A 20,533-nucleotide genomic window follows, 5' to 3' on the forward strand; every position below is an offset into this window, starting at 1 on the left:
CTGGCCACGCTTCTGATGCAGCCCAGGATACAATTGGCTTTCTGGGCTGCTAGTGCACACTGACGGCTCATGTTGAGCCTCTCATCCACCAGCACCCCCAAGTCCTTTTCTTCAGGGCTGCAGTCACTGCCCAGCCTATATCGGTGCTTGGGATTGCCCTGACCCAGATGGATGACCTTGCACTTGGTCTTGTTGAACTTCATGAGGTTGGCATGGGCCCACCTCTCCAGCCTGCCAAGGTCCCTCTGGGTGGCATTCCTTCCCTCCAGCGTGTCAGCCGCCCCACACAGCTTGGTGTCATCGGCAAACTTGCAGAGGGTGCCCTCTATGCCACTGTCCATGTTGCTGACGAAGATGTTAAATAAGACCGGTCCCAGTACTTATCCTTGAGGGACTCCACTTGTCACTGGCCTCCACTTGGACATAGACCCATTGACTGCCACTCTTTGGGTGCGGCCATCAAGCCAGTTCTTTATCCACTGAATTGTCAGTCCATCAAACCCATATTTTATCAGCTTGGAGACCAGGATGTCATGCGGGACAGTGTCAAAGACTTTGCTCAGGTCCAGGTAAATGACGTCAGTTGCTCTCCCTTTGTCTATTGATGTTGTGACCTTCTCATAGAAAGCCACCAGGTTTGTCAGGCACGATTTGCCTTTGGTGAAGCCGTGTTGATTGTACCCAATCACCTCTTCATTATTCTTCTGCCTCAGCAGCACCTCCAGGAAGATCTACTCCATAATCTTACCAGGCACGGAGGTGAGACTGACTGGCCTATAGTTCGCTGGTTCCTCCTTCTTTCCCTTTTTGAAAATGGGGATTATGTTTCCCCTTTTCCAGTCAGTGGGGACCTCACCATACTGCCATGACTTTTGGAATGTAATAGAGGGCGGTTCAGCAACCTCATCCAGCAGTTCCTTCAGTACCCGTGGGTGTATCCCAACAGGTCCCATGGACTTGTCCACTTTCAGGTTCATCAGATGGTCACGAACCTGATCTTCACTTACAACGGGCAGCTCTGTCCAACCCCTGCCATCGTCTTCTGTGACTCTGAAGTGGGAAAGAACAGCAGTACTTAGAAAAATTTCCTGTTTAAACAGAAGTAGGTCTGGCAGAGACAATATTGCTGTTCACCCAGACATTCCCTATTATGAATTTGTTGGATTTATTGTTTTAAGTATAGAGTTTTACATTTGTTCTTACTGATTTACATGTGGCTATTTTTCTCCAACTTGACAAGACCATTTCAAATTCTAATCCTGTCCTCCAATGTCTTTGCATCTGTCCCAGTTTGGTGTCATCTGTACATTTAATAGGCTTACTCTCTGTGCTATCACCCAACATTGTAATGAAAATATTGAATCATATTAAATTAAAGACAGACTCCTGAAGAGCCAAATTTGATAAATCTCTCCAGTTTGACAGTGAGCCACTCATAATTATTCTCTGTGCAGTTTTCCAACCAGTTATGCTCACCAAACAGTACTATCATCTAGTTTATATTTCCATGGCTTACTTATGAAAATGTCATGTGCAACAATGTCAAAAGCCTTACTAAAGTCAGCATATGTGACATACTTCCCCTCATCCACAAGTCCTGTTAACTTTTCATACAAAGAAATTAGATTGCTTTGACACGATTTGTTCTTAATGAATCTGTGTAGGCTGCTTCTCATCTTATTTTTAAGGCACTTAGAAGTGTTTTATTATTTCTTCTTGCTGTTTTCTGTAAATCAGAGTTTTACATCACCTTTGTTTGTTTAATTTTGACAAGTTTGTGACAAATTTTATGTTAATACAGCTAAGAAAAAGGCTTGCCTTTCTCTAGTGCTACTCAAAATAGAAATAAGACCTTTATCCAGAAGAGATTTCTCACACATATGCCTCTGTACTTGTAAACCCATCCAATGCCCTCTCACTATTTTCATATTCCTAGTTTCTTTTCTATTATGTCTTTCTGAAAGTTCAAGGTTATCAGAATAAAAGCATATTTCTTTATCCACCTTGCAAAAGTTCTTGGATGCTTTTGATGATTTTCACACCCTTTATTTTCACAGATGGGACCATTATCAGAACAAAAAGAAAGCTATGTCCCTCCTTGCTTTTCTAGGTTGTTGTTTGTTGTTTTTTTTCCTCTCTCTCTCTTTTTTTTTTTTCCTCCAGAAAACAGATGCTTTGGACAGGCTGGTGCATTTCAGTTCAGACATTTTTTTTTTGTTTGTATTATGTGGGGACAAGTTTGTTTATAGGACAGAATCAATACTAACACTAGAGCAAAATGTGTAAATTGCACACTCCTTTCCTCTCAGCTTGTGTGACGTTAGAATCCATTATCCGTACTGGGTTTTCAACCACTTGCTTAAGTGGTCTGATTGAAGAGCAAAAGAGTAGTAACCTCTCTTACCTGGAACTCTTCAAACACATTAATTTACCAGTACTTGTTATTAGTTATCTAGAGAAAATAGATGGTGTACAGAGCTATGAAACTTGCATGACTATCTTTTAGCTTTGTTTTTCTCATGCTGATAAAATATCTGATTCCTGGCAAGAGCAACTGCAGTTTTGAAAACAGGCTATTAAAAAGAAGACACAGTCTATGTCCCATCATAAAACTCACCTTCTATTCTTGCTTGATTTATTTTAGAAAGCAAAAGTTGGTATTCTGGAAAAACATAGTTGAAAATAACATTAATATTAATAAACATTAACAATATTCTATTGTATAGAGACCAGAAATAACTGCAGCATGTGCTTAAAGTACTTAGTAGGTATCTTGCCAAAAAAAGACTACTGAAGACAGAAGCAAGAAATTGGTTTTCTTGCTATTGGTGGAGGCTGCACAATGTAGAGTATACACGTGGTGAACAATAACCACGTTAAGCGAGAGAAATAAATCACCTCCCAACATCTTAGCAGCTGTATCTAAGTTTCAGTGATGTTTTAACAACAATATTTCAATTTGCTGTTGGGATAGTTAAGTTTATGCATTTGGACAGTCAGGCACGTATGTGACAGAAACTTAAGTGATCCCACCATAACTGGGTCATGATTAATCCTGTGACCATTCGCAAATAATCCTTTATAGTGTGAGTAGTGCATACCACTGGGAAACCTAGCACAGGTTTATCTTTGCCTCGTGAAGTGGATGGGATGACATAAGAAAATTTATTTCTTATGTCTAAAGTGTAACATACAAAAAACTTACAGGCTGTAAGAAGTATTTTTCCAAAGAAATCAGTGCATATGAAAATCACAGTCCAATTCAGAGACAGATAAATTTATGTTGCTTATCGATAGGCATGCTGCCATTGTATACATCATAATAACATCATAATAGTATGAAATTTTAATTTTATGTTGATAATTTTACTATTAATTCTTAAAAACTTGTTTTGCTTTTACATCTACCAGGCTGGGTGAAAACCATTCGTGTTTCTACATGTTGATATTCTAAATACCAGAAGTTGCACATTAAGAGACTTTCATTGTACAAAGACAATATATTACATTGTCATATTAGTGCAGTTTGAACTATTAACTGAGATGCCAAAAGATATCTTTGCTCATGTTATTTCACATTCAGTTATGAATACTTTGAACAAGCAGCTACATGTTTTCTTCACTTCTCATTCCACGTCTTCCCCCGAAATGTGAAAAACACCCACTGTGGTCACAGATTTATTCCAGATCTCCCTGTATTCAGCCAACAAATAAATTAATTAATTAAAAAAATCCAACATCCTTCTCCCCCTGAAAACCAACAGCCAACAACAAAGCAACAAATAAACACCTGTTTACAACCTTGAAGAAATAAAAAATCCCAACACTATCACAGAATCACAGAATGGTTGGGGTTGGAAGGGACCTTTGGAGACCATCTAGTCCAACCCCCCTGCCAAAGCAGGTTCACCTAGAGCAGGTTGCACAGGAACGCGTCCAGGTGGGTTTGAATATCTCCAGGGAAGGGGGCTCCACAAGGGCACTTTGCTGGCTTATGGGCAACTTGTCTGCCAGGACTCCCAGGTCCCCCTCTGCAGAGCTGCTTTCCAGCAGGTCAACAACTAAACTGTACTGGTGCATGGGGTTATTCCTCCCTATGTGCAGGACTAATGAACAATAAGAATAATTTTAAAAGCTACTGGTACAGGTATATTGCATTTTCTTAAATGACAGTATCCATTCACTGTTTCTTCCATTTCGGAAATTCTGATGATGTTGGTGCTGCTTTCTGGGAATAGGAATGGCTGGAGATCATGGACATCTCTGTGTTAACAACAAATATTCATCACTAAACTCACATCAGATATAAAGTTTCTTATGAAGGTGTAAACATTTTTGATATATTTTGCTTCATGGCCATGTAGAACTCTATCTGGAATCTGCAGTTAGTGTGAGCATTATCAGTAGTTTTCATGGATGAGAATATTATTAAAGCCCATCAATCTCAATCACAGCTGGCTAACTTTACTGGTACTCCTGACTCTTCTCAGTCATCAGCTATATCTGCATTGGCTCCAAGAAAAGAGCCAATAAAAGATAAATCTAAACAGAGAAACTGGTAAGACTTTGGAGACCATAACACTACTCATCTCTTTCCATTTAATTCTAACTTCAGACAGAGAGTGGAAACAAAATAATTTAATGTATCACTATGAATTCCTAGTGGTTTTGCACTCATCTGCACCCATTCTTTGCCAATTTTTAAGGACAAATCTCAGCTGCTGTGCTAATTCGTTATGTAAATAGTGTATTTATTGTGCACTGGCAGAGCATACTTTTTTATAAAAAGTAATATGAACTGTCAGAATCACAGGAATCCATGATGGGTATCAGAAGCAGTATCTCTCAAACCAGAATCTCATGTCTGCCCAAACACAAGGAATGCTAATCTTCCATAGGGGGAAACCATGGAATCCACCAGAGATATGGCACTAAGCAACAGTTAAGAGGCTTCCTAAACTTTATAATTTTTCTATGGATGCATGCTCCACAGCAACCTGTAGAACTCAGAAGAAAAATATGTACAGTAGTATTGGCAACTGGAGTTCAATAGATTCCCAGACACTGACAAAAAGCCCAGTGTTAAACACGGATGCATGTAATGCCCAGGCATTAATGCTGTTTATCAATATCACATAATAATGTAGGATTTTTTGTTTATTTACTTGAACACAGACAAAACACTTGAAGAGCCTGGAAGGGAGAATAGGTAGGGTTTTTTAAGCAAGTAAAATCAATGAATATTTAGGAAAGCACTTGAATTGAAAACTCTTATGGCAAATTGCTTTCGTAATGTACTACAGATTTTTCAATCCAAAATTAGGTTTGTTCCAGGACACATTAGACCTTACTGTGATGGCAGAGCCAATGTCACAACAAACTGCCTCAGCAGAGCCCAAGTGGTTCTTCAGAGTAGAATGGGAAACACTTCCTAGTTGCAATTACAATCTTCAGAGGATCTTGTGAACACATGCTCTCATTCCTCAACGCATATTCTTGATTTCATCATGAAAATGAATGTACCTGCATGTAGTGGTTTAACCCCAGCCAGCAACTAGGACCACGCAGCCACTTGCTCACTCTCCCGCCCTCCCCCCAGTATGGTAGGGAGAAGAAGGAGAAGAGGAGGGGAAAGGAAAAAAAACTTGTGGGTAGAGATAAAGACAGTTTAATAGAACAGTAATGGAAGAGGAAAATAATAATAATAATACTGATGTTACAAGAATATACACAATAAAGCGATACAGCACAAGTCACTCTCACCACCTGATGATCGATTGCCCAGCCCCTCCAAGCAGTGATCGCAGATCCCTGCCCCTGGCCAACCCCCATTTCTAGTCTGAGCATAACATCTGTGGTATGGAATATTCTTTTGGCCAGCTTGTCCTGTCTGTGCTCCCCCTCAGCTTCTATGGGAAGCTGAAAAAGTCCTTGACTAATGTAAATATTACTTAGCAACGACTGAAACAATATGTGTTATCGACATTCTTCTTGTACTAAATCCAAAAGACAGCAGTTACTAGAAAGAAAATTAACTCTGTCCCAGGTGAAACCAGGACACTATAGAAATTCTCTGTCCAAAATTAATGCCGAATATTCTGTGATGTTTTTATGACTTTAGGAAAAGATTTAGGCAGGTTATATAAATATATCTAAGACCATGTTGAAGAACTCTGAGGACCTTGTATTCCAGCTTAGGATGCTTTTAGGAAGGAAGTGAAAGTATTTTTCTGCCGAGATATTAGATTCATGTAATGGAACATGAATCTTCATCTCCTTTTTATTTTGACTGTAAAGGTGGAAAATCTGAGTATCTTTGAAATAGTGAATGTGATGTATCAGAGTACTTGTGTGCATGTACTGAGGGAGAAATAAGAGCTGTTCTCATTGTCCTGCTTCATAAGGCAATAATGATTCTCAGTGACTTAAAATTTGAATGCCTTGAAGCCAGTTGTCTGTTCCTCTATAAAGGAGCAGGAATGTAAACATTTTTCTCCCATATTTTGTGTTCAGAAGAATACTCCTCCAGGAACTGAAATGAGCACTGTAAAATAGTCAAGAACAGTCACTTATGCAATTTATGATCAAGCAATTTCAGTAAAAGGAAACAAAAGTTGCCTACATTTATTCAGCTCCTTATATGCATGCCTAGAATTGCTTGGTGTATTATTCATTACATTTCATACTTGCTATATATTGGTGAGGTGATATTTTTTCAGAGGCATGTATTGTAAATAAATTAATTTTTTCAGCTCTGAATTAATATTTGCCAAAGGAAGAAAATGACAAAAACTTTACAACATATTTTATCTCTACTAGATTTTTTTTTGTTATGTATTTGTTTTCCAAAACATCCATAGCAGGTGGTGTTTCTACAGACACTTGTGGACCAGCAGTCCCTCACCATAGAAGAATCCTAAGGCTTTGGAGGCAACCAGTCAGATGTAAAAGGAGAAGTATTACTACATGAGAAACAATGGGTAGCTTAATTGGGATTTTTTTAAATGGAAAGAGTTCTTAGGCTATGGAAATAAAAATTGTTGCTATCATTAGTATTATTGCTGCTGTGAAATAATCAATGAAAAAATGTAATGGTTTTGTGAACTTATTCTCTGTTTTACTCCATTTTATTCTGGCACACTCTTATCTTTGGGTTTCCCATAAAATTATTCTAGAAATAGGTGTTGCAAAAAATGACATAAAGAATGCATAAATGAAAAGGTAAAATAGTGTTTTCAGATTCCTAAGAGGGCTGTTTAATATTAGAAATAGAAAGTATGTATTAGCAGTACTCTGAGGATTATTTTTTTTTTAAATTCAGACTTTTAGCTACTGTCTTTTAAGGTGGGAATGGAAAAAGAGGAAGTTAAGGAGAAAATATTAATGAATGTAGAAAATAAGTAAGCTTGAAAGGGCCATGGAAATCAGTGGCACACAAAGTATACCTAAGAAATACTGTGCACCCTCAGGCTTCATTTTCTGTGGCCTGGAGATCCTCACCTGGGACCAGAATTTCATATATCTCAGCCCAGCTAAAACAGCTTTTTTGACCTGCTGTGTTTGAAAATGGGAGCTCAGACGAGATGCTGGTTGTTAATCACTGTCTTTGCCCTTGGAATATTAAATAAAAGGCAATGGAGGGAAGAGAAGGAAAGAGAGAGAGAGAAAGGAAGCAATGGAGAACATCTGTGCATTACAGTCTGTATTGCAAAAAAGAGAAAAAATATTTAATAAGTTTCTCACAAGAAGTACTGGAAACAGAAATGTGATTGATTTACTCTAGCAAATGAACCTTATTTTAGCTGAAAACCAACAACACAGGAAATCTAAACTATGTGTGTGTTTCACATGGGAACAAATGAACAACAATCCTAGTTCCCAAATAGTCTGATGATCTATGTTTACGTATTGAGGTTACAAAGTCAAAAACCAGAATGTCCGCATATACTAAATTAAGGTTAATTATTGAATCCTAGATTACAGTAGCTAGTTTTGCAAGAAAAAATGTGGAATGACTAATAAGATTTTCATGTGCAAAAATTAAAATTATTTTTCTTTCATTCATTTTCAAAATAGATTGGTTTTGTAGTGCATATACATAAGTTATAATTAAAAAAAATCCCTGTATGGTCATCTACAAAAAAATACCTTTGTTCAAATTCTAAATTCAGAAATTAGTAATGAAAGAAATCCCATCACAATATTTTACTAGAGAAGAAGAAAATACAAAGAAAACCCAATAACATAAACAAACCACTATATCCTAATATTTGCTAGCTATTTTGGTGCATTAAACAACTTCATTCTGTCTGGGCTGGCCAGGTGAACCTGTTCTCCCACAGAACTTGAGCAACACTGCAAAGAACAATCAAAAGAGACCTGATGGTGCAATATAATTTGTCAAAAAATGAACAAAAGGGAACAAATAACCCCACCAAAGATAATTTTTCACCTGTAATTTTAGTCAGGAGCTTAGAAGAAATTTTACCCATCTTCGATATCCTTTGAACCTTTCAAAACTGACCTATTTGTCTATTTGCTACTGTATTTCCAGTGTTTCTGTAACTGCTGTACCAAAGCAGTAAACAATAATTTTAACTGCAGGTTTTATCCATAATGTGTCATGATTTCTTTCCACTCTAGCAGAAACCCCATAAAATGGTCTCAGTTCATCAGAAGGTGTATTCTGGGCAGAGGCAGCTTCAACAGCCTGAATAACTAGGTTTCACTCTTGTTTGACTTTGAATATAGGATCAAATCTTAAGGGGACTCTAAATTTGTTAGCTTGCTTCACATACAGCGTTGCTATCTATAGTACTTTTGTTGTGGTTTTTCCTCAACATTGCAGTGCAGAAAAGAGGAAAGAAACTCAGTTTCAGCATGACAGATGTTAAAATATTTGCACAAATGGTAACATTTTAGGGAGTAAGAAAAGTCAAAGTTAATGTCATATTACATACTGATGCATTGAGATCACAGAAGGGTACAAAGGAAAATAGTCGAAAATATTAAGCAGGTCTTTTAATATGCCTTTTGAAGTACCACCATTTACACAGCTCTCTGCACCGCGTAACTCTCTAACTGCAAGTCTGTTCATCTCTGAAGGCGAACTGTAACAGTCAAGCTTCTTTGGGAAGAAAAAGGGAAAAGAAAATTTAAAGGATATGCTCAATGTTTGGCTAGAAATAAAGAAGCAGAAATCATTTTAGTGGCAGTACTTCTGTGTTCTGAATGGGAGACAATCACTCGATCTACCTAAGTTCCTCATCTTTTAGTAGGAGCTCCCTGAGTTTTAGTTTTAACATTTTAGTTTGAATCAGCGAAGTGTTTTTGAAGACGTTTCCCAGTTCTCCCCAAGTAACATGTGCTGATTCAGATCCTGCCTGACGAACCTGATTTCCTTCTATGACAAGATGACCAGATTATCGGATAAGGGAAAGGCTGTGGACATTGTCTACCTAGACTTTCGAAAAGCATTTGACATTGTCCCCCATAGAATTCTCATGGAAAAACTGGTGGCTCATGGCCTGGATGCTGGATCAAGCACTGGCTGGACGGTCGGTCCCAAAGAGTGGTGGTCAATGGAGTTAAATCCAGCTGGCGGCCAGTCACAAGTGGTGTCCCTCAGGGCTCGGTGTTGGGACCATTTCTGTTTAAAGTCTTTATTGATGACCTTGATAAGAACATAGAGTGTATCATCAGCAAGTTTGCAGATGACATGAAGCTAAGCGGGGGTGTTGATCTACATGATAGGGAGGCTGTACAGAGACACTTGGATAGATTGGACCGATGGGCCAACGCTAATGGAATGTGCTTCAAAAAGGCCAAGTGACGGGTCCTGCACTTGGGCCACAACAACCCCATGCATTGCTACAGGCTTGGGGAAGTGTGGCTGGAGAGCTGCCTGGCAGAAAGGGACCTGGGGGTTCTAATTGACAAGCGGCTGAACATGAGCCAGTAGTGTGCCCAGGTGGCCAAGAAAGCCAATGGCATCCTGGCTTGTGTTAGAAATAGTGTGACCAGCAGAAGGAGGGAGGTGATTGTCCCCCTGTACTCAGCACTGGTAAGGCCACACCTTGAGTATCGTGTCCAGTTCTGGGCACCTCAATACGAGAGAGATATCGAGGTGCTGGAGCGAGTGCAGAGGAGGACAACAAAGCTGGTGTAGGGCCTGGAGAATAAATCTTATGAGGAGCAATTGAAGGAGCTGGGACTGTTTAGTTTGAGGAAGAGGAGGCTGAGGGGAGACCTCATCACTCTCTACAACTACTTGAAAGGACGTTGTAGAGAGGTTGGTGCTGGTCTCTTCTCACAGGTAATTAGCAATAGAACAAGAGGGAATGGGTTCAAGCTGCAGCAGGGTAGGTTTAGGCTGGACATTAGGAAAAAATTCTTCATAGAAAGAGTGGTCAGACACTGGAATAGGCTGCCCAGGGAGGTGGTGGAGTCACCATCCCTGGATGTGTTTAAGACTTGTTTAGATGTGGTGTTAAGGGATATGGCGTAAGGGAGAACTTTGTAGAGTGGAGTTGATGGTTGGACTCGATGACCCCAAGGGTCTTTTCCAACCTAAATGATTCTATGATTCTGTGATTCAGATCTCATAACTGTCTCAGGGCACACAACCTGTTTTGCTTTCAGATGAAACAAACCAGGAAAATTTACCCTGTGAACAGCCCCAAATGCACTCCAGCTGCTGATGGGGGCTCAGTCCATGGCTACAAACTAGAGCCAGTCCGTAGTGAACCCCCCCAAAATGTGCATGGTGTGGACACTGGTTCTTAATGTGCTCTGCAGACCTGATCCTGTTGTGGTGTACGACTCCCAGATGTAGTAGATACAGTCTCCCTCTCTCTCTTACACAAACTCCAGCTACAGTTCTAGGCAATGAAGTGACACTCATGTCCAACTCCTTCCAGTTGTCATCTCTGGCAGCCTTTTTTCATCTCCTCAATTCCTGTGTTAGAAGGCAGCTTCTCCATAAGATGTTCCCTCTACTCAGTTTCTTGTGTCTTAGTGAAACTGATTGACAGATGTTTGCCTCTTCTACGATTTTATTTTTTAAAAAAATACATAACCTTTGTATTAATAGCAGTCTTACTAACCGAAAACATAAATAACAAATTAATAATGATGAATTTGAATATAAGAAAAAGTCCTACACTCTAGTTTTAGTAGTTCCTCCTTATTTTTCCCCTCTTTTAGCAAAAGTGAAGTGGAAGAGAAAGAAAAAAAAAGAAATAATATGGGAAGGAAATGCACTTTCAGTCTTTATGTATGTGTAGATCCCTTTTATACCACAAAAAATAAAAAGCAATATTAAAAATGAGAAAGTGGTTAAAATACATTCTTTCTTTTACACTTTACCTAAAAGTAGGAAAGAGAAATTAACATTTGGAGAAAGATCTGATTTTTTTTAATTTTTTATTTTAAAAATCCGTTTCAAAATAATAAGCTTTTGGGTCTTTTCAAAATCATATTTTTCTAAATTTTTTAAGCTAAATATAAACAAAAGTAATGTGTTCACTTCATGTGTTCAACAAACCCTTTATTCAGTGAACAAAATGAAATGGAAAGAAATGTGAAATTTTTTTTCTCTTCTTGTCTTTATTTTTTTCTGCCTAGAAAAACAATGCATGCTTTCAAGTAATCCAAATTAATCAGCTTTCTTTGGTGACTGTGTTCGGTAGACCAATTATCAGTGATTCAGGCTATCAGTGAGTAATGCACAAGATATAACTGGATTCAAGTTATCTGTTAACCTTTTCTCAGAGGATTTTGGTACCTGTAAACTTTTCCATCAGAAAACAAAAGGAAATATTGTGCTATTCTGAGCTCCAGCTGTTGAAAATGCTCGATAGTTTGAAAGATCAACAAGTTTGCACAAATCCAAATACAGAGCTTGTAAATGCTTCTGCAGACTGTGGTGAAAGTCAGAGCCCTTTGTTTGGCCTTGAATTGAAGCCAAACCCACGAGCTCTTCATACACTTCAAATTCTGTTGTTATTCTAGAAAGGAGAAAAAAAACCCCCACAACATTTGAGCTGTAAATGTGCAATCAATAGTTTTGTCTGTCACTGGGGAGAACTAGAGTGATTTTTCTGCTATGTCCTTGAACTGGAATGTTATGTCATCAGGTGCATCTGTTACTCTTCATTGGATAGTCATTTGGCTCAAGCTCAAATTGGCAAACTTCTGAACTGATTCAGAACACCTTTTAAGTTTCGTTGCACCCATGTCTGGCTTTAAAAATCCCCATATGTGAAGAAAAAGCCTTCAAGTTTTTGATGCCTTCATGTTTTGAGTGAATTATGTGTCTTGCCTATTTCTTTCCCTCTGTTCATGCTTGATCATTGGCCTCTTGAATGGCTTCTTTTTAATATTTGAGAAACAAGGAGGAACATGCTAATGGGCATATTCCTGAAATACTTAGCATCTCTGTGATTTTGCTTCATGTTGCCTTTTCACAATATTTACCTCAAATATTTTTAAACCAAAAGATTTTTCCATTTAGCCCCTGAAAAATTAGACATGCCTGAGTTCTGCCATGCTTAACATATAAATATAAAATAGTATGGATGGGACTAGATGAGTTCCATTGACACCATAGGACCTGAGGATATCAAATGGAAACCAAGCGGGTTTCCCTTTGAAAATGAGGGTACTTGAGAAAACACGTAAAAGGAACAGCGGCAGAGAGAGACGGAGAAAAAGAGCCAATAAGAAAACCATAGAAGAGATTAAAAACAGCAACAAATGAAAGTACACTTCCTGCCCTTTGCAATGCTGTTGGCTCAGAGAGATGAATGCATGAACAAATAAATATTTCTTCATCTTTGCCTGTCTCTATATTCTGACCTCAGTTTTCCGGGTGCAAGTGTAAAGGAGACAAAACACACAGTTCTCCCTTCTTATTCCCAAGGGATATTGCTTTGATAGTACCTGCAAGCAAAGAGCTATGATCTCTTTATATTTTCATGAAAGACCCTCTTAACCAGTGCAGAACTGCGTTCTGTATTGCAGTCAAGCCTAAGATTTTAAAAGCTATTTTATAAACTTATTAGATTAGTGAAAGAATCAAATAAAGTTCTGAAAATCAAAGTTCTCAAAGTGGGAATCTCCAGTACTCAGAGTTATTAGATTCCTTTTTTGACTGTGGCTACCCTTGTATGTGATGGTTTCAGTGATACTTGCAACAGTGTGGACCTTGATCTCAAAAAAATGAAAATAGCCAACAATTTTACACCAGGCATTAAGTAAATTTCATATTGATACCAGCATCTATCTGTCAGCTACCTTTCACTATCCTAATACCCTCATTTAAAAAAGTGAAGGTACAAATTTCCAGCTGAAGCACAATTTGAAGTAGTATGCTCTGCTAGGAGAGTTAAAAAATCCATGAAGATGAATCGTTTGAGAATTCCACGTAATAATTTTGAGAAAGGTAGAAAAATGTCATTGTCTGGAAGCATTAATGATCCTCATTTCAGACAGACCGAATAATCAAAGTTATCTTTCAGGAGAGGGAATAATATTTTTTTTCTTTAAACTTTTGCTGATGAGGGGATTTTTATTAACTGTTTTAAATTTATGTAATTCTGAAATAATTATTTTCGCTTCTTTGACAACATTTCATAGCTGTGTCCACTAAAATACCTGGAGAGCTCTAGTCATGTCCACTTATAAGCTAAAAGAGCTATTATTGTGGATGGAAATAACTAGGTGAAAACAACTAAGTGCCTTAGTAGACTTTCAAAATTCAGATTTTTTTTTTTAACTTCAAAAATTCAAGAACTGATACTAGCCTCTTGATCAAAGCAACCAGCTTCCCTAGCCTATATTGAACCCGAATTTCAAAAAAAGTTCTCTCCAGTAATACGGATATTTGGACCATGATTCAAGATACAATCACTGTGGCCTTAGCGCAAACCTAAACAATAAGAGTATAGAAATTGTAAAGATGCTTCTTGATAACTGGTAACATAGATCAATGAAAGTAATGTGCATTTCTTTCTTTGCTATTATACATTCCTTTAGAAGTTATATAAATGCGTGTTATTTTTTTTCTTTTAACTGCCTTGTCAAAAAATTTTATTCCTTCCTAGTGGGAAGATTTGGAAATGGTTATGCATACTTTAACCTTTATGTGACCCCAGCTAGTGGGGTTTGAATGTCCCGATCTGTGCTGTCTTTAAGACAGTAATCCTACCTGTCTCTTCATGTGGAGGTGATCCTGGTACTAGGATCAGTGACAACTCGGTGACCTAGGTCACTGATTTCTCCTGAAATAAAACTGTGGCTACCAGTAAAGGAAATCTATCCCTCTCTTTTTGTTTAGTAGGTCCATTGGTAATAAAAATTGTACAATGATTAAAAGCAATGATTGTATCTGCTGTGCTCTGCATGGGTACCTCTTCATGCATTAGTAATACAGGTATTCAATAAAACCCTCATCTGCTTTCAGCTGACAATTGTTTAACTTTTCCTTACACAGAGGCTCATGTTCTTCTTGCAGTATGACAAAGCTTAATGGAGGTGTTGTGAAATGCTTTCATTGAAGATCTTCTTTAATTATAGATGTCCTGCGTGACAAGTTCTTCTTTAGCATATGTTTCTTCACTCCAAGAACATCAGTTTAAGTCAGTGATCAAAGTGTAGTTGAGAGAAATTCAGTATATTAATAAATCCAACCTTGCTCTCCATGAACTTCCCCCTTCCCCTGAAATTCAGCACCAACTCACCTGAATCAATCAGCGTATTTAAAGGTGCCATTCATACCAGGTACAGCCTGTTGAATCATCACAGAAATCAAAACTAAGTTCAAAACACTTTCTTACTACTTACTACACTCTACAAGAGTAGCTTGGCTACTCTTTCAATGTTTCTCTTAACTCTTCCCATTTCTGCAGCATACAAGATTATCTTCTGTGGAGAAAAAGTGAACCTTGTGTAACTGATCACTTGGACATTTAAAAATTTCAGTTCAAATACTATATAATGCATCTCTATTTATTTGACTGTTTGCAATCTGCTTTTCTTTCAGGGATTCAGAATGTGTTTTTTAAAACAGGTCAAATCCGAAAATCTTCTCTACATTTTTCACACAGCTATATTTAAACATATTTGAAGTCAGCATAGTTGTTTTTACAGTGTTTAGAAAGTTAAATCTCGAGTGTAGATACACTGAAAAATATTTAACCATGCGTATTCCAACTGAAAAATGTTTATTCATTTACCATGTTAGACTCAACTAGGGAAAGCGTGACTTAAATGGATTGCACAAATCTGCATTTGTGCCCTACACTGGTATTACATAGGTGATTCATGTGAAAATGAGGGAATGACTATTCATATAACCTGAGTGAGAAAATAGTCCTGAGAGACTATTAAATTTCCTCTGCCTGTTTATATCAACAAGGTATCAGTTATAAAGTGAAAAGGAAGAAACATCCTCTTAAATACGGGTATGACTAGTTCGCATGTTAGAAAGGCTGTGTGGGGAATGATGGGAAATAATTACAGATGCAAAATACATGCTGGATCACTTTATCGCATAACATGGCTGAGCTTACATGTGGCTAGAAACTGATCTAGGTTTGGGAATTGTCTTGGGTTTTGTTTCCATTACTTTGCAGCTTGTAGTGCTGACAGTAAGCTTTGCAGAATGTCACAAAAGGTCAGTGGTGGAGTTAGCCTTCAGCCGTAACTGTATCTTAACTATGATGTAGAGGTTGCAGAAACATGTAAATACAATTTTTAATCACAATATAATTTTATTACCTCTCTGGCTATTAGGAGTCAAATGTATTACCTACAGACGTTTACACTTCTCACCTTAGAAGTTATATGTGATGCAGCCACTAAATATACTGTTTTGAAAGTTCTTGTATGCTTATTATACGCCTCAAACCCCAGAGTTATATTGTACTCCTACAAGAGTCTGAAGTCCTCATATCAGTCCAGTTAAAGACTTAAGTTTTGAAGCCCAGTCCCAGATTATGCCAAATTTTTGAATGATAATGAGACTGAATTCCCTATATGCTGCACCTGTAAGATATACATTCTGTTCTGAGCAGTGTCGGCTTGACAGTAAAAAAAAAAAAAAAAGGACTTCCAATGCAAATTTATTTTTAATTTCATTTATATGCTTAATTTTCAATACAATTACATTTAAGTGCTTGCCAACAAAGCACTTGAATAGAAAAAGTTGCAAAGCAGTTACGAAAAAGATTATTTCTCATTTACTCAGTTAAATTCTTACAGGACATATTGTGAATTCATGGGTATAAAAAGCCCTCATATTTATTGATCACATTTGTATAAATGAATCACAGACTTATATGAAAATAAAGTATTAGGAAGTTTAATATAATTGTACAAAAGCTGAAAGGAACTAACTTAACTGGGGAAAGATTTTTTATTCTCTCAAATAGCAGAGAATATCCTTACTTGGTATAAATTGGTACTGCTCAGCTGACTTCAGTAGACGTATACAGATTTCCAAAACTGACGCTGCTGTGGACTAACATGTTAAAAGACAAGATACCTTTAACAAACATTTGATATATTTTAACATAAAGCTATTTTAACTTTAGCAGGATGTATTCCGTCTTGTCATTAAGAGACAGCTTGAAAGACAGCTTTACTGTCCAATGGAAATTCCAGTAACTGAACATTTTTAATAATGTTTCCCACAAAATAAAAAGCTGAGAAAAAAAATCAAGCCTTTTTACAGATTAAAAGGCTGTGAGAAAATTCAAATCAGAAATGCTGAAATGTTTGTTTGCAATATTTTTTTATTTACACAGCATTTTTCTTCATGCCTGAGCTGAAACACTTTCAAAAAACAGACGTAATATCCTCAGGAACAAGTATATGTGGTCAAGGGCAACTGTTCAATTTTGGGTGGGAATATGGGTAAACTGGAGGAGGTCCAAAGGGCAATTTCTTTTACAAGATCCTAAACAGACTTTAGCACTCATGAGGGTTTTTTCCTCTGTTTTTTTAAACTCAGGTTATTCCCCTTTCTAAGCGAAACACAGTTTTTAAACTTAAGCTTGGGCCTTAGGTCTTAAGAACTTTATTACTCCTTTGCCCATTTCATTCCCTTTTATGCACCTCTTATGTCTAAAACCTTTAAATTTTACTCCTTCTGACAAGCAACTTTAGGAAAGAATTACTGCATTTCGTCTAATTTTTTTTTCTTTGCTAGTCCTTCCTCAAGGTAGTTTAGTGTAATCGGGTAGAGAAAGAATAGGCTAGGTTTACCTAATTTGGAAGTGAAGTCAGAAGAGGGGTTACCAAATGGGGTATAAATGGGGGGGTTGTAGACAATATAGTTAATCAGACCTCTTGAACTATTCTTTTCCATTGATTAAAAATCTCATGTCTTTTCCATGAATAGTTTTCCACCCTATACTGGCAACAGCCCTCGGTTTGATCACAGGATCTGTTTGAGTCCATCCTGCTTAACCAGATAAAGTTTAAGTACTTCAGCTAATCAAGTTTTCTAGACTGTGTCTGTAATAAGGGAGGAAGAGAGATGCATCTCCAGAGGTAAAATCATACCAAACTCCGGTGGAATGTCTAAAACTTTTGTGTGTAGATGCCTTTTAGTTGGATTAACAACAGTGAAGGCTATCTCTAACTTTTATAAAGCTACAGTTGGGCTGATGAGCACATATACTGATTAAATGTAGGAATCACCAGGTAACACTACAAAAAAATTAAACATTCTTTGATTTGAAGCGAAAATGTCCTGTGTTAACATCTCCAAATGCCATACTTCTCTCTTGCTCCTCTTTGTCCCAAATAAGACAGGAGAATGCTAACATTTCATATTTCCCATGAACTATATATAATATATATGAAATTTTATGTTGTGCCTTGCATTTTAAGAAACAAGATTAATTAAAGTAATAAATTAAAGTTACTTTTTAGTGACATACTTCACAGAATTATGTTTAGTCATCATAATGCTTATTTTTCTCTGAGTAGACATTTTTTTCTAAGACAAATCCAGTTGAGTTATATTTTAATTCTTCTGGTGGATTAGCAAAGTTAAGGTAGTTTGCATACTTTAACTACATATTTTGAGTGTTGGAAGGGATTTCAGCTGTAACTTTTATAATGAATAATTGTAAAACTCGATCCTTTCACTCTTGCAGTGAATTTAGTTTGATAGTTTCATTTTTCAGTTCGCTGTATACTATGCCAATATGTTGGCTTTAAAAAAACAAAATCTCTCTATGTCTCCCCTCAGTTTTATATCAGTGTAGACCCGGTGAATGTAGGGGAGAGATATTTTGGCTCTAAAGAAGTGGAAAAAAAATTATTTATTTGTGTGTTGACTCCAGAACTTAAGTCTTTGAAATTCATTCAGTGTATTGCAGTAGGAAGTCAGATCTCTCTCCGTCCTCTGTATTTCTAGTGTTTGATTGTAAACAGCAGCATCCTGATATGCCCTGACAGTTTTCAGCACAAAGTCCAAACATCTGAAAGAATAAGTACTTTATGTTATGCATAGGTTTTTGTTGTTTGTGTTTTTCATATTTCTTATGTCTGATAGTTATATTAATACTAATGTGTTAACTTCAAAGGAAAAAGTGCTATTTTAATAATATTTAATGTGGATAATTAGCTTACTTAGCACCACAATATTAGGAAATTTGGTGAGTGATTTGTTTGTATGTGTTGATTACAAATTTAAATATTTTTCCTTGCAGCTCAAATGCTTTATTAAAGCTGCTCTACATTTTTTCCAAGTTTCATTTTATTTTGTTTGATGAGCAATTATTACTTCTAATGCATTTGCAAAATGTTGTCATTAAATACATGATGAAAATATTGTATCTGCTTTGATGTAGCGTTTGATTCCTCAGCTGAAGAATCACCTTCTAAATGTGTTAAACTATATGTACTTAATGCAAGAGAAAAATGTAAATATGGACAAGAAAGAAGGATTGACTGTCTAAAATGGAATAAAAAGATGCTTACTTATTTTACACGTAAAAGCATTAGCACAGATTAGTATTTAAATACTTTGGGTCTGATTTAGATGGAACTGTGTGCAAGAAAGCTTTAATGGTTTAATGATACATCTTTTCCATGAATGACTTTTTTCCTTGACAACTGTGTTCTATACTTGCATGACAAACTCCAGTGTATGTAGTCATGATAAATTGCTTATGCACATGAACACCTAAATCCTTCTGAAAATTAGTCAGTGTGAACAAACAAATGCTGGGTGTTACACAGAGTGAACCCTCTGACACATTTCTCTGAAGAAGAAATGTCTTACTACGGGAAAGGCTGCAATTGTCTTCAGTTCCATCTTTGTTTATATTCTTACTCTTTTCCAGTTTCAAAAAGATGGCTAATAGGTTTTTTGTTTTCCACAGAACACACTGGTAATGACAGCGTTCTTTTAAATCTAAAAATAGAGGTCTTCTATGGACAGTTGGTTTCCTTTTACACTCTCCTGCAGTCTGTTTCTTCTTTCACTCCCCTTCCTTTCCTTCACAATTGTGAAAAGTCTCGGAGTGAATGCTTTCAGTATTTTTATTTTTTCTCGATAAAATAAATACTTTTCAGAAAGTTGATCCCTCTTGTCTTTTGATTTTTCTTGTACCTTTTTACGCTTCTATTTCGTTTCCTTCAGCTAAGAGCAGAGTACTCTTCCCCTTATATTCAGTCAGCTTGCTGCAGAGCAGCAGAAGTGGTCCACCAATGCCACTGATAGGCTGAAGACACTGTAAGAACAAGTTTCTCTCCCTCAGTGGAATGAGAGGACTCTTCCCCTAAAAAGCCCAAAAGGCTTTCGAAGTCCAAAAGCAATATTTTTTATGAAGAAGAATGACAGCAGGCCCATTTTAAAAATTGAGAAAACTCAGCAGAAAGCAAAAGGTTTGGAAAGAAATCTTGCTCTGCCCCCTGTATCCTTGCAGGGCAGGTTCTTGCTTGCAGGCCTGCTTTCACTCAACTCAGGGGCTTTCCGAGCTGTGGCAAATTCTGCATTATTCCTTCTGTCCCTAGGAAGCCTCTTTTTCTGTCACTCCTAGGAATGCGTTTGCTCCCTTTTCCTCTCAGAGGTATATCTCAGTCGTTTCTTGTGCTGCACTCAAAGCTTCTCATGACTCTCTCAGCCTTCTCCTCTTCCGGGAGCATAAGTTGCATCAAGGATAAGCAGGATCCATCCCTGCCATCAAATGTGATCTGACATAATGATTTCCTTTTTTAAGGGGTTGTAACATGCAAATTAAGAATAAATTCATTAAACAGATGCGCTTCCTCACACATAACTTGCAATAATAATATTAAGCATGTTAATTATTAGTGGAGGAATAACTTTAAAATACAGTATGCAACCCATGGTGATTGCTTTCCACATGGTCTGCCTCACCATTTGTGTCCTGAGTACTAACAGAGAGGCAAGCTTTCAGGAACAGCTTGAATAAAAAGGGATAAGGAGTTCAGAAGAAAGAAGGAAATCTTTTAAGTAGTTTTTATTTGTTCTTGAGTCAATGAATATTCC

This window comes from Rissa tridactyla, chromosome 2 (assembly GCF_028500815.1).
Source record: "Rissa tridactyla isolate bRisTri1 chromosome 2, bRisTri1.patW.cur.20221130, whole genome shotgun sequence".
NCBI lineage: Eukaryota > Metazoa > Chordata > Aves > Charadriiformes > Laridae > Rissa > Rissa tridactyla.